The following is a 6,495-nucleotide window of genomic DNA, read 5'->3' as shown; positions in this document are numbered from 1 at the left end:
TGAAACATAAATAATTTCAGTAATTTATGGCTGAAAGATGAAGGTCGTTGGTGGGAAAGACACAAAAAAAATCAATGATATTCATTTAGGCAATTTCATTAACTCCAAAATTATACCAGTTTGACAAGGCGTTTTTGTTTGGCACTCTTTTGTTTTTTTTTGTGTGGTAACAGGAAACATCCACAGCCAAAGACTACGATTCCCACAATAAACCTGTGGTTGAGTTTTTGTGATGTTTCAAGCATTTTTTGTCAACCAACAGATTTGGCTGTGGTTCTCATTAGTTATTCCCACTGAGCTATTTCGAGGGCCGGCAAGCCCAAATACATGAAGTGAAGAACTACGTTGTTGACATGCATTACATTCTGTTGCTTCAGAAAAAAAAAAAAAAAACTGTTCTTTGTGGGCCCCCTCCAGCCCCCCCATGACAACAACAACACAAAGTTTGCCTCTTTATTCCCAATTTTTTTCCCATGGAATACTGCTCTAATTTCAGTCACCCACCCCCACCCCCATCCTGTAAAAGCATACAGATGCCATTCACATTGCTTCTCAACAGTAGCATGGTTCTCAGACCTTTTCTCATTTGCATACTGTAACCCAGCAGGGGAGAGGGGGGGGAGGGGGGGAGGGAGACACAAATGTGACATAATTGTTTGGCACATTATTAACACTCTGTGGTTGTGAATGCGGCCTCCCATGCTTGGCTGAAGACTACACTCCGGGGTCACTATCAAAATAAAAGCGTTCCCACCCGCCCTCTTAGGGAATGCTTGCCCACCCGTGTCCAACTGATGTCAACACCGGGCAAAACAAAAAAGAGCAACAACCTGTCGAAAGCCTCGGAGCTGCCGAATCATGTTTGACAGCAGCACTTTCAATGACAACAATCCTCCGCCATCACGCTGGTAATTGGTTTTGTCAATATTGCTCTCCAGATCCACTTGCAATCCAAAATCATAAGCATCCTTTAGTATTTTTGAACAGAAACCAGAGCAAACAACCAGGGAGGGTGACCACATCCCTGCCCTTCTTGCTCCTCTGCTCATATTACTCTTGGCATGCGTGAGCCTTTTGGAAAATTCCCCCTATGATGAGCTGGAGGCGTCCTCTCAGTGGAGAGGTGATTTCCATAAAGCAGGTCACAGCGGTGGTTGTTAGCGCCGTGATCACTCACATCCACTTCACCGTGAGAGGATACTATTGTTTTGTCCCTCTGCCAAGACTTGGCCACTTCCTGTGGATGGGTAAAGAGGACTTTGGGTTCTGGGAGCATGGAGGCAGACCTGCTGTGGAGGTGAAGATAAGAGAAGAGGAGGTTAAAATTAGGAACAAATGTGCCCCTGCTTCAGTTAGCTTCTGTTGACATTTGACCAAAAATGAACAGTCAGTAGTGATATAATACACCCTGGACTGCTTTCAATAGAAATCAACCACGCATGACATGTAGAACATGGCCCACAGTATTTAAGTCCTAAATTACCTTAGGAAACATACTATATATATAAGACAATGGTGGAAACGGAATAGTTGCCCGTTTTATTTGTCCTTGGGCATGATTTGTCACAAATTGCAACTGACTCACATCCTGAGGACTCAGTTTTCTGCTACGTTTGTCTTTTCCATTCTGATGCCCTGTATTCGTTTGAATGGGGAGGTGGTGGTGTCTTGTTGTCAACTAGGGCTGCAATGGTAAATTATTTTCATCATCAGTTAATCTAGATGACAAGCAGCAGATTCCTCATTTGGTCTGTAAAATGTTAAAGGGCCCATGACATGGTGCTTTTTGGAAGCTTTTATAAAGACCTTAGTGGTCCCCTAATACTGTATCTGAAGTCTCTTTTACATAGACCTTAGTGGTCCCCTAATACTGTATCTGAAGTCTCTTTTACATAGAGCTTAGTGGTCCCCTAATACTGTATCTGGAGTCTTTTTTATATAGACTTTAGTGGTCCCCTAATACTGTATCTGAAGTCTCTTTTATATAGACCTTAGTGGTCCCCTAATACTGTATCTGAAGTCTCTTTTATATAGACCTTAGTGGTCCCTAATACTGTATCTGAAGTCTCTGTTATATAGACCTTAGTGGTCCCTAATACTGTATCTGAAGGCTCTTTTATAAAGACCAAAATTCAGCATGGTGCAGAATTACTGCCACTAGAGCCAGTTGAGGTGGGGGCAGGGGGTGCGACCTTGACCAACTGCCAAATTTGCTTGATTGAAAGTCATGATGTCTCTCACTCATGGGTGGGCCAAATTCTTTTGGCAGGCAAAGCAAAGAAAGGGAAGGTAACAGTTCTCCTTGTGACCTCATAAGGGGCAAGATTCCGGATCGGCCCATCTGAGCTTTCATTTTCTCAAAAGCAGAGCAGGATAGCCAGGGCTCGGTTTACGACATGTTAGCCAGCTGTAGGAGCTGTACAGACCAGATCCTCATCCTTCCAACATGTATCCAGAAAACTGTGATCGGAAACACACATGTTCTGCCAGTTGATATTTCACCATTTTACATATTTGAAGATTATTTTTTTCTCTCTCGCTCGCTCTGCTATCAAATCCAGCAGAACTTAACCACCAATCTGCCGGAGACACACTTTTGTGATGGGGTCTTTCGAGTCCCCACCAACCGAAAGGTACAGTAATACACACAAACACAGACTATTAACATTCCAATTACACCAAACCTATTTATTTGTCATTTGTTATCGAGCCATGGTGGGAACATACAAGAAAAAAACAACAACTCAGCCCCGTTTATATTTTAATTAGTTTACCACCGTTGCATACACAAATCATAATTCTGCCAACACCCCGCAGTTAATGGATCCCGATAAATGAAATGTACATTTTGAAAACCAGGCAGGCACGCTTCCAGAATAAAGGCCTAGTTAATCATAAGCAGACAGTTATTCATTGATTCTCCGCATCATGTTGACTTCTGATAGCGCACTTCCTTCTCATTTCCCCGCCAGCTATTCATTCCTTTTATTTGCATGACAGACTTCGTGCGAGAATCGTCCCTTTTTTCCCAACCTGACACTGTTTGTTTTTTTCCGGGTACGTATCCTGTTGTTTTGTTTTGAGGGTGTAAAGGTCTTTGGGAGACTGAGACAGCCGTATCAACCCTGTTTAGCATAAAGCTTGTGGCTGGCCCCATCCGTGGCCTAATGAAAAGTAGAAGATAGGCTATGCTTGTCATGCTTGGCTGGCCCTGTGATCGGCAGACTGTGGACAGTTACTCCGCTTGCATGCCAATTAATCTCACCCTCCGAATTTCCCACCGTCTCTGTTTTATTCACTCCCGAATGAAAAGAAGTCCGAGGGTTGCTTTTGAACAAATAGTCATCACAACAATGCATGTTGGGTGCATGTGCATGGCACAGGCTTTAGTTGAAGATTTGATAGTTTCACACAGATTGATTGTGCAACATTCCCTTTGCATGCTCGCTTCAGATATGGACGTCTAATGGTTTTATTTAGCTGCAGATGTAATAAGGCAGGGAGTCCCAGTTGTGTAGCTTTCCACTGACTGGTAGATGCCTCTCAGGATCGTATTTTCAGCCTTTTGATATGGTGCATTGGTTAAAGGGCACTTTCAGCGGTATTAGCATGCTGCTCAGGCAGCCGCTGAACATTATTATTCTCTTTTATTTATATGTCAAAGCAGTGGGAGGAATCTGGATCCCAGCTCAGGCTCAAGCGCTCCTGGCTGTGTCTCAACAGACAGCCTGAGTATCTTTAAATGGCCAGTCATCACCATCAGAGTGCAGATAAAGATGGATTTCAGATGAAGATTCATCGGGTGAAAACCGACCTGAGCTTGCTGTTTCTGACCGATCATCATTCATCACGCATCATCTGCTACATGCTTACACAGATATAAATAAAACAAAATAAATAAAAATGTGAAAAGGACTCGTACAGCTATTTTACAAATCAACAAAGAGCTGACAAAAAAAACATGCCCATTCATCATCAATAATGGATGCGTTGGCTAAGCTCACTCGGCAAGTGAGGAATCCAGGTTACAATTTATGGGATAAATATTTCATCGCTAACATCTGTCTGTATATTCTGTGCCAGTTTGTTTTGAAGTTGTTACAGATGAACGTCAAACGGAAAAGTAGTTGAACAAGCCGCAGAGGGAACGGAACAAAGATGGAGCAGTGCTGGGAGGAGAGGGGGAAGATTCAAAAAAAAAGAAAAAAAAGACTCAACAGCAAACAATTTTCCTGGGCTCGTCAAACAAATTAAATATGCCGTTTGGCGGACTTTGCAGTGTCGCTCTCGTGCAGAGAAACACAAAAAACATCAGAAGATGAGAGGGTGGGTTTGTGCCCTCCTTTGCCCCCCCCCCAGGCCCCTCCCCCACACTGCTGGGGCAGCGCCACGGCTTGGACAGTACTCACATTCTTCCGCAGCTTATCCCAGGACTCTCTCAATTAAGCGCTAATAGGCAACCACACAAAAAGTGCTCTGAAATTCAAAAGAAGGAGGGGAGGCACTCGCTTTCCGCACATCCCAAATTGTTTTGGGCTCTTTTTTCATGACGTTGAGGGGAAATGCCCCCCCCCTCCTCCTCCACCTCCCTCTTCCAATTAGCCATACTGTTTCCTATTTCCTGTTACTGTTTATTGTAACGCTTTTTTGATTTGATTATGCCCCGAGTAATCACCCCTTCCCCCCATTAAGACAACTGTCTGCTCACTTAAACGTGGACAATAGGACAGCAGCACCTAAGATGGGACATGACAGCTCTGCTTTGACAGCCACTTAAAGCCAAGGAGCACAGGTCAACGTGTCAAACGCTCCCGTGCTTTGACAGACAATTGTTTGTTTTTTAAAATCGATGGATGTAAGCGCGAGAAATACCAATAAGTTAGCTGTGGAAATTAGCAACAGCTTCCTTCCTCCTGCTAAGTTGCTTTTCCTGCCATTGTTTAGTTGAAAACAAAAAGAACATGAATGCAAAGTGCCTGAAGCAGAGCACCACACTGAGCAGGGACTGAAGCAGTCGCCACATCAGAGCACATCCATATGAAATGAGGTACTGATGGGGCTGGTATTTAGCTGCAGAGAATATGGCACCGTATCAAAAACCCACACTTTCAGAAGGGAGCCCCCACCCCCCCCCACCCCGCCGCCGCCCACCACCACCAGCAGCCACCCCACCTACAACCAAAAAATAAGGCTTAGGAGCCGAGCAGGCTGTGCACCCCAGTGTCTGCACTAATGTGAGAATGACGTATGGATGCAGAAGGAATTGCAAGAAAGGGGGGTGGCGGTGGGGGTGGGGGGGTGGGGTTGTGTGTTGCATCTAAAGGTAGCTTTGTGTGTACGTGTGCCAGGGTCTTTGATAAATTAATTATGTGTGCTTTCAGTGGTTACAGAAGTTTTCATTTCAGTCAAATTCATTTGTGGCAATCTGGTTAAAACCCTGGCTTCCCAAATCGTGTTTTTTTTCTCTTCATTGTTATTTTATATTTCTTTTTTACATGTTGTCTTCATGGACTTTTAGAAGCATCCGAGCAGGTAGCAGACCAAGCCGAGCTGCATGAATGTAAACAAAATGTCCTCAGTATTTAAGGAAATATCACCAACCTTGACCACTTTATGTTTTCCTGTCTTTCTTTTCTTTTTCAAACGTACCGTATTGTACGTAAAGTCGTGTTATTTCGCTTGGAATCAACTCCCAAGAGTGGTTCTAAATAAATGAAGGTCATTTCTGAAAAAGCCCTGAATACCGTTCCCAGTTCGAGAGCAATAAAGGAGTTTTACCCTCATCTGCATCCCCTCGAGAGAGAGTTTTTCTTTCTCAAGTGCTGCGGTGGCCACAAGGACAACTCCAAAGAGTCATCATTTAAATCTAGTTAGTTGCACGGGCACTTCTAAGATGCAAAGCTGCTCCGGAGGCTGAAAGGATCTCAGCAGTGGATTTAAGTATGATGGGCAGACGATCCAAATTGGTCATTTGGACAAGACAAACAAAAGATCATGCTGGGAAAAAATATGGCTAAAGCGGTCCTCTGTGCTTTAACCCTCCTGTTGTCTTTGGGTCCAATTTGACCCATTTTCAAAAAAACATTTATATCAGAAACATGATTTTTTTTTTCAACCAAATTCAGCCAGAAATTAACATGAATTTGTAATGTAATGTAATGTGTCATGTAACCCTCTTCTCTAGTAAAATGAAGGATCTGTACACGTCTTTCATTGGATTTTGGGCATTTACTACAGTTGTAAAGCATATTTTTATTATTATTATTATTTTTTTTAAAGTATGTTTATTGCTCTAAACCTCATACATTATTACAGGCTGTATTGGGAATAACAAAGGGTAGCTGGTTTGACATTTCTTTGCTTTTTTTAACAGAACAGAAGAACATACATTCCCACCCAATCCCTCCCTCCGTCACCCTTTAACCAGATACTGAACATGTATCTTCCATTTGTCTAACTTTCCCACCCATCTCCCTCCCTCAAGAAGGAAGAAAG

This window comes from Etheostoma cragini, chromosome 22 (genome assembly GCF_013103735.1).
Source record: "Etheostoma cragini isolate CJK2018 chromosome 22, CSU_Ecrag_1.0, whole genome shotgun sequence".
NCBI lineage: Eukaryota > Metazoa > Chordata > Actinopteri > Perciformes > Percidae > Etheostoma > Etheostoma cragini.
The sequence above is the reverse complement of the archived record's forward strand: the minus strand, read 5'-3'. Positions refer to the sequence as shown.